We start from the raw sequence: 9,567 nt of genomic DNA, 5'->3' as shown, positions 1-9,567 counted from the left end.
AAAGGAACGGAGTCTAGAGTTAGCAGTGGAGGAGAAGGGTGCAGATAAGAGAGATTTACCCAGTGAACGGAGTTCCCTGGGAGGAACGTAGGGAGAGATGAGAGTGGAGAGGTACTGAGGAGCTGTGTCAGAGCTGAGGTCTGCGCATCAGCCCTGGAGCAGAGAGGATTAATGTTGGCTTTACCCCTCTCGCTCTGGCAAAAGATGTCATCAGAAATAGAGCTCCAAATTTTCAGATGTCAGTAGTCGTGACTCTGGGACTCTACACCAGAATGAAAGAGGTAAGCTACAAAAACTAACCTCTCCTCATAATCCCTGGGACCATGAGGGGAAAAAACTAAATTCAGGATTATCCCTTATTTGAAGGAGTCAATAAAACTCTATTATATTTACTATAAATAAAACAAGTTTATTCAACACATTCTGGTAATAATATAAACTAGGAACAAAAACATTTTAATTTCTAACAAAATTCCCTTCTATTCTTATCACAATACTAACTGAACAATTTCTCAACTCAGGTTTAACATATTAACTTGGTTTCTCTTATCTTTTTCTTTACAGGAATCACTTTTATTCTCAAGAACTTTCAGATAAGTATCTTAAAAAAACATTTCTCAATTTCTTTTAAATTAAGTTAGATAACAAATAAGCTACACAGTAAACTCCTAGAATTGATACTTTGTGTGTTCTTTGTTTTTATTTTCACAGGTACCCGTCTTCACTCTAGAGAAGCAAGCAAGGTAAGTATATATATAGTATTGTCTTTGTCTTTCTCTATCTTTTCTTTTCTATCTTTTTCTCTATTCCCTCAATAGTCACTTAGCTGATATCAGTTCACTGGATGTGTAGTCTTTCTTGCGGAGGGGCCCTTGTTACTTCTTCAACACCCGACGTCTTCTTCCAGGTCTTCTCCCTAAACCTTCCTCTTAAAAACTTAATAGGAATCAAAACCCTATCTATTCTAATACGTTGTTGAAACCTTTTGGTTCTAGGGAATTATTAATTAACACTTAGGGCCAATTAAACTATTTAAATAAAATTAAATAAAAATCCCTGTACTACTCCAAGCCTGTGCTAGTCACTTAATTCCCTAAACTGAAGAAGCTGATAACCCTTTCAGTCACTTGCATCCCAACATTCCTTAATCACCTTCTTACATGTAATCATACCCTTTCCCCTATCATTCATACCTTTCACCACCAAAATCAATCACCCCTCATACCCCCAAGTTTATTATGACTGATCAAAAATCAAATAAAACCCCTTTTCTGGCTTTTCCTTTAATTCACTATCATTCCCAAACTTCTTACTATCACACCAAACTCACTTTCTAACTTCCAATCACCAACAATTTCACACTGACGCTCCCACACTGAGCTGCGCTTCCGCTCTCTTCAGCCACCAGCCTCTCTCTGCAACTGTCAACTAGCCTCATCTCCTAGGAGACCAAGCTTTGGCTTGGGATTCCGAGCATTACTGACCAATCCCAAGCCTTTTCCAACATTCTAAACCCTCTTGCTGACCAGCGGAATTATGAGAAGCACAGCAAAATCTCCATTTTATTTTATAATTTCCCATAGAGTTTAATGGGAAATTATAAAATTAAACTATAACTCCTTCCAATTTCCCCCCAAAATACCCCAAATTTTCCCTGCCACTAAAACCCCGAATCCTCCATCTAACCATACTTTTAAATTTTAAAAATACCTCAATTTTCCTATCCGCCGCACATTATCCCCTCTAACACCCCTCCAAAACTACCCAAATTTGTAAAACCCATCTCAAAAATTAATATACCCCTTCCTTAATCTACCCTGTCGAATTTAAGAATTTAACCCTTTATTAACCCCTTCAAACTAGCACCCCTCCAAAAAAAACCCTAAAAATATTTAAATTAAAAAAACTAATCTGATAGAAAAATCAAGAAAAATCCCCTGAACATGAATCTAAAAACCAAATTTAAATTAAAGCAATCCCTGATTTTTAAAAAATAAAAACCCGAATTTACACAATTTAAAAATAAATAAATAGAAATTTTAGGTTAAAAAAAACCCTTACCTTATTGTAGATTTTCTCCACACTCGATGCCTGCCCTCGGTTCTGATCCTGCACGTCCTGGGGCGAAAACGGAGCTTAAAATAAAAAAGCACCAAAGCCGGCCCCAAAATTTAGGCCCCGGCTTCAGCCTACACGCTAAACGCGCGTCCGCGCTTCGTGCATGAGGCCCGCCGCCTCATGCACACTCGCGCATGACTCTCGCGAATCGCCGGCCATTTTCTTTAAAAAAAACGCTGGGCCCGCAGCGCTGCCTCCTGCAACGCTTCTCTTCAGCCCCGAAAATGGGCCTGACGACCCTCCCGGACTTCCACGCATCTCGGGAGACAGAAATAACCTCAGCGCTGCTTCCTGCAGCGCATCTCTCCTCTCCCTCTCTCCCGCTGGCGCGATTCTCGGGCCCGAATGCCTCTTTACTCCCGGGGACATGCCTCATTGCCCCCGGGAGTCAGAAAAACCCGATGCTGCGTCTCCCTCACTGCCCACCGGCTGAAAACAGCCCTGCAATGAAACCCAGCCACGAATGACCCCAGAAGCCTCCCAAAACCTTGCTGCCTGCTCCTGCAGCCATCGGAGACCCTCCAAAAACCTCCCAGGTAAGTATTTTTTTATTTCTTATTTCTTTAATATTAACCCCTTGTTACATTAATAGTAACACAGTAAGTGACAGCAGATAAAAACCTGAACGGTCCAGGACATAGACCATAGAAGTCCGCCCGGCCCTATCCTTATGTTCCAACTGCTGGAGTTGTCATCGAAGCCCACTCCAGCCTATTTGTCTTCTCATTTGCAGAAAACAGACCTCAAAAATCTGTCCAACACTGTCCTCATGTTCCAGCCACTAAAGTTGTTGTCTAAGCCCTTTCCAGCCCATACTAAACCAGATTGCCATATATGAGACACAGACCATACAAGTCTGCCCGGTATCAGCCCTAGTTCATCACAACCGGAGTCACCATCTAAGCATCACTCGACACATCCACAGACTTGCAGCCATTTAAGTTTAGGTTTTTTATAACTTCCATTTTCTAATTAGAGATCTTCTGTGTTCATCCCATGCCTTTTTGAATTCCATCACCATTTGTGTCTCTACCACCTCCTTAATGGAGACTTTCCACATCTGTGCTGTTAAAGCAAGGAGGAAGAGGAGACAGCACTCAAAGAACTTGGCATTGGTTAAGTGAGAGGCTGGCGCAAGTGCAGCGTACACTTCCATGGGAACCCCATTGGAATTGTTTCCATTTCCACAGGAACTCCACAGGAAAGACTTCCGTCCCCATGGGAACCCTGCAGGAATGGATTCCGTCCCAATGGTAATACCTCAGAACTGCTTCTGTCCCTGCAGGAACCCCGCGGGTTCCGTGGGATTCCCACAAACCCCATTCCCATGCAAGTCTCTAGACCCCACTCCTTGTTTTCATCTCTGAGAAGCAGGCTGGGACTTCTTGTGCATGTGAGAGAAGTCCCAGCATGCTGCTCAGAGCCAGAAACAAGCAGCGAGGAGTGGTGGCAGTCCATTTATTGGCTGCCAGCAAAGGTATGCCTAGCGTGCACACACAAGGGGGGAAGAGAGAGACATGCATTGCCCCACAAAAAAAAACAATTGCAGGGCTGGATATGCCCGGAGAGAGAGAGAGAGCCTGTGAAAAATGTACCAGCACACCTCTGCACTAAAGCAAAGTTACTTATAACCCTGGCTTGGAATGCTAGGAACTGGACTCATGGAAGCAAGGAACATTAAAGCAGGTTGGTCAAGTTCAGACCTGGAATCCATTGTCTGCAGACCTCTTTCATGCATATTCATTAGTGATATCCTAAACACCTGGACTGTACTGCACTAAAGCAAAGGTGGGTGTAGCCTAGACTGGAATACCAGAAGGTGGAAAATTGGAAGCAGATGGTTTGAAACACATATTTAGGAATCTTTGAAACAGGTGAGAGTGTCCCAGATCTGATGTTCATGGCAGTTGCAAATTCATTCAGATTACACAGAAATACAGTATGCTGATCTCATCCCACAGGGGAATGTTTCAGCATAAGGCTTTTCCTTTGAGAAGCAGGCAAATGAAGCCTACCTAGACTCTTCTCTAAGAACAACCTATGGGTGTGCCAGGAACCACTGGAAACACTTTATAAGGAATCTCTAATGAAAAGCTGCTGTTCCAGGAGAAAGACTTTTTTGGGCAAATCTGGTTTTAAACTTCTACCACAAAGCAGTAAGGATATATAGTTCCTGATTCTACCCATTGATTTCCATGTTGCAGGTCCCATAATAATAAATCAAGAAAGGCTTGTCAAAAATCCAGGACTGACCTAAAATCTTCATTATAGAACTGGATAACTCGGCAGCTCTGCTAATATTTCTTGGATGCCATCAAACTTTTCAGGGAAGGGCTCAGAGGGTTCCATAAAGGTTACTAGTGTAAATGAGCCCAGTGGTGAGACAGTATAAATGTAAAGAATGGAATTTTTGAATGGTTTTAGTCATGATGTTAGGGTCCCCATCTTAAGCTGTCACCACTTAGGGAATTTTTTAAAAATGTTAAATGAAAATAGATTTCAGATGTTTGCATGATGGAAACCAGATACCTAAAACTTGACCTCTTCAAGCGTTAAAGACAATATTCAAGACAGTGTTTTATATTTTCAAAGGTTTATTATTGCACTTAAGAGTTTCCATTTAAACTATTGGATGTAACAGCTAAAATTAATACATGTCAAATAAAAACACAGCTGTACTTTAGCAAAGTTTCCTGCCTCGACCAACATCGATTTTCTGTCACATGACCCGATTACCTGCACTGCACCTTCACAAAGTTTCTTGCCTCGGCCGACATCAATTTTGTGTCATGTGACCCATACATACAACCCACCTAGAAGCCTTACATCTTCAAGCTGTCGGCATTCCATTTACTATGCTCTTTTTGCTTGATTGATTGTACTTTTCATTACTTGTGAAGCCTGTCTCTCTGCGTTCTCATAGGATTACATGCACTACACTTTGACAAAGATTCCTGCCTAAGCCAACATCGATTTTGTGTCATGTGACCCGTACGTACAGCCACCTGAAAGCCCTACATATTCAAGCTGCTGGCAGCATTCCATGCCACAGCCGCGTGCCGAAGGAGCATGACCAAGTAGCAGGTTAGCTCCCTGGGGTGAACTCCAGGGGCGAACTCTGATTGATATGTTTCCCCTTTGCTACCTAACCATAGTTCTTTTTTGGCAACCTTAATAGAGGCCCACCTGATGTCTACACCCACCCCTGAGCCCTTGCCTACTCTTTTTTGGGGACACCGCCCCTTTGTCTTTAGGAACGTAAGCTATCCTATACAAGTGCCTGACTACTATTACCTTGTTCCTTGTCTTTCTCAAACCTCTTGCACTGCTGTTGACCCACGCACTGTTCCTGGTCCCTCTGTCACTCATGCTCTCCCCCACTCCATCTACTATTCAATTTATGATTTAATTACCCTTCACTACCTGGATATTATCTGCCTAACAGAGACTTGGCTCTGTGATGGAGAAGAGTCCTACTTATATCAATGTTTGCAGCAGGGCTATACAGTATATCACTCAGCCAGAGTCTCTAAATGGGAGGAGGACTAGTATTCTGTTTATCTCCAACCATTGTAGCATATGAACTCCCTTCATTAGATTTTCTTTACCTAGAAATCCTTATCCTTAAATTGTCCTTTCCCTTCTCCCTTAAATTACTTGTCTGTTACATTCCCCCAAATCCTACAAAACTGCTCTAGGATTCCTTTCTTCAGACATGGGCCGATGTCTCTAATTGATTCCCTGATCTTATTGTAGCAGGTGATTTAAATGCTTATATGGATGACCCACAGGCTCCTAGATCCTTTATGTTCCATTCTTTTGTACAAGATCTCCATCTTACTCAATTAGGGTCCTTTTTACAAAGTGGCGGTAGAGCTACCACCGCTTTGTCGCTCGTCAATCTGGCACTACCATCTATACTGTCTATTTCCAAGCTGCCTTGGATAAAGCTTGTTCTCTCCCATAGGCTACAGAACAAGCTGAGCAACTCAAAATCAACTGTACCACTTCTGAGGTTAAAACTGCACTCGGTCTAACCACAGCAGCTTTGCACAGTAAGACAATCACACCAACTAAGCCAGGATAAAAGCGTTTTAGCTTTCTCTCTCACTGGCGAACCTTTACAGATTTTGTATTATTAAAAACAAACATGACTTTCCAGTCATTCTCGGTCAAATGTATTTTTTTCCAGTCACCCTTCTCACTTTTTTATACTTTCTTTCCAAGTTCTCTCCTTACACACACACACACATCCTCAATTTCTCATGTCCTGGGCCCCTCTGGCAACTGCCACCCAAGCTGTTACTAAAGCAACAGTGACTCTGTTAGCATCACCTGACCCTCTCTAGCCAATTGGCATCTAGCACATGCAACTTTCAGTTTCTTTTTTAATATAGAACGTAAGAACAATCTTCATTCTGGAAACCAGTTTTCCCATTGACTTTAATGGAAAAACAGATTTCTTCAACAAATTACAGTAAAAATTACACAGAATTTTAATAAAAAGCCCGCTGCACTAGCATTACCAATACTTTCACTTTGACTGGTTCATTCTATCACAGAAGTGTGTGGGCATCTACTAGACAGGGACTCCCAAGGCTTGTATATTAGGCATAAATAAGATAAGAACTAGGATTGCATAAGATAAGTTTTAATGTCACTCTACCTCCAAGAAGTGCATCCAACACAAAAAGGCAAACAAGAATTACTGAAAGCAAAGATCTTAACAAGAAGGTGGAATCCTGAAGTAGCAATGCAAAAAAAAAAAAAAAAAAACCCCAAAACAAATGCATGACTGGACAAGAAAACAAGATTGAATTAGTAGGAAATAAGTCCATGATTGTCTGAGCTGGTCCCTGCTGGGTAAATCAAGAAACAGGAACTAAGAACACCAGCATATAAGAAAGGGTAAAGGGTAATGGATTTGATATATGACCTTTCTGTGGTATAACCAAAGTGGTTTACATATATTATATGTAAAAATGCAATGGCTACAGACAAGATTTGGGTAGCTAAATTGAAGAGATATTTCATATTAAGAACTTTCACTAATTACTTTCTTTGTCTCTAATGGGCTCACAATATAAGTTTTTAACCTGGGTCAATGAAAGGTTAAGATATAACATACTCCACCTTTCTGTGGTATGCATTTTTTTTGAGCCTAGTCAGCTCACAATCATATCTTTGGTAACAGAGAACTTGGAGGGTTGAGGGAGCAGTCCAGGATCAAAAGGAGCTTTGTGGGGATTTGATCCCAGTAATCCCTGATTCTGGAATGCAGTGCACTAACCATTATGCTGCTCCAACAGTCCTTGGAATGGGCAGGTTACAGCCAGATCCCCAGTGGACAGAACACCGTCTCCTGGAAGTCAAATGCTTTCAACCCAAGGGTCACTAGTTTGATGTTGGCTCATGTATGGCAGCTATTAACAATACTGGAAGAAAACATGAATTTTTGTTCCTATCATTTAGATTTGGAAACAATATGAAACAACAATGCTGTTTACATTTCCCGTGTCATTTCAAATGAATACATATCCCTACCCCAATTACTAATCCTCAGAAAAGTCAAAACACAGGAATCTGTACTGTGGGAAAGGAAAGAAAACGTTGATTATCATGGAACTAAGCATAGTTGTAGCACATAGAAAGTTGTTTCTGGCCATACAAGAACATCTAGGAATTTTGGAAGCATGTCATCCTTGCACAGGGAAGCAAACAAACAAGAGTCCACAATCTGCACACAGCAAACAAGCAACAAACAGCAACGGAGTTGACAAAAATGGCTGTAGATCTTTTATTGTCAAATAAAGATCTCCAGCCATTTTCATCAACTTCACTGCACTTTGTTGCATCCTTGCACAGGGGCCATGCTAATCTCCTTTACATTGTTCCAATGTTGTGCTCAGTCCAGCAAAGATTAGTGACTGTGAATAATAAGATCAATACATTGAGGATCCTGCAAAAGAAAAGGTTACAGCATGTTGAATTGATTCTTTGTCAGCAAGCAAAAAGGAGGCTTGGTGATTTATATATACATAAGAAGAAAACAAATTGAAAATACCAGGGTAAGACCAGTACTCTTTTCCTGCCTTCTTACTAGGGCACAGGAAGAATTAAGCTTGTATGTTTTCAAAGTTTCAGGTCTTCAGGAAAATTTGCTATCTTAAGTTCTATATCTGAAAATGTAGTACGTAGACAAATTGAAGTCCAGTAGTGTCTTTATGTAGTATGAACCATCTGTAAAGAAACTGTGGTAGGAGAGACCTCAAGGCAATGAGAATGAAAAGTTTGGATATATGTGTTCAGTGCTGGAGGTAACCTCAAACATTTGGCCATTGATTTTCAGTGGACAGGTCAGGGTTCATCGATACTTCAAGGTCTACAATGGTAATTGGTGCACAGAATTTGTTAGCCTTGGAAATACTTTCCTACAGGGCATTTGAAAATTGGGGACCAGGCGCTGTTTGAGCTTTCAGATTATAGAGAATTTTCCAAGGAAGGGACAGAAAACTCTATGTATTGGCTTCTACTAGAACAATAAACCAGACAGGACAGAATCCTCTCTCCATATCGTAGATACAAGCACTGGCTCTTAATCCAAAACAAGAGATATTAGGATCCTATCTAGATGAACAATTGCTCATAGAGTTGATAGAAAGTTTTGTAGTCAATAGCACTTATGTTCTATAGAGGAAAAAAGACTTCAAAGCAGTGCAGGAGGGGTAAAGCATTATCAAAAATAGTGGACTGAAGATTTAAGGCAACAAGAAAGGTACAGAGCTGGCTGAGGAAGAAGACTGACATCTCTGTACTAAGATACTGATCAAAAAGAATTTAAACTGATGGCATGGTTGGTAGAATCTGAATGGTGGACCATTTGGGTCATGTGTTAGCAATATTAGAATGCCTTTCCATTAGCGGCTCAAGGCTATTCATATTTTTATACAGTAGTTAGTTCTCTGTCCCCAAGGTCTCAGAATCTAAGACAATGGAGAACTAAGTCTTTTGCCCAAGATGACAAGCAACATCAGTGGGATTTGAATCCCAGGTTCTATGGTTCTCAGACCACTGCTCTAACCATTAGGCTTTCCCTAATGTAAGAGGATAAAGCATTGTTTTTTCAATAAGAAGCCATATAGGAACAGTCATATTATGACAATTAAACCAAGTTAATACTCTTCTTAGTAAGAACACTTGTTTATAAAGGAAGAAGTCTGATATTTTCAGGCCGCCTAAATGACGTGCCATTCGTAATTTAGATAATGAGATTCTAGCAGGATTGCTTTTCCATAGAAAAGAAGAAATTATATTATCTAAATCTTTAAAAAAAAGATTTAGGAAAATGGAAAGGTAACATACTCATTATATATAGAACGCGTGGAGCAATGACCATTTTTATAGTTTCAATTCTCCCTCACCAATTGAGATATAATGGGGACCAGACAT

General features: G+C 40.7%; 1 non-coding gene across 1 annotated transcript; it reads right to left on the bottom strand.

Moving 5' to 3' along the window:
* Positions 1-7,938: 7,938 nt before the first annotated feature.
* LOC115463913 lies at positions 7,939-8,046 on the bottom strand. Its single transcript, XR_003941172.1, has one exon. It is a non-coding gene; the product is annotated as a U6 spliceosomal RNA (small nuclear RNA).
* Positions 8,047-9,567: the final 1,521 nt, after the last annotated feature.

Source organism: Microcaecilia unicolor, chromosome 2 (assembly GCF_901765095.1).
Source record: "Microcaecilia unicolor chromosome 2, aMicUni1.1, whole genome shotgun sequence".
Classification (NCBI taxonomy): Eukaryota; Metazoa; Chordata; class Amphibia; order Gymnophiona; family Siphonopidae; genus Microcaecilia; species Microcaecilia unicolor.
Note: the sequence above shows the minus strand (reverse complement) of the source record. Positions and strands in the feature narration are given on the sequence as shown.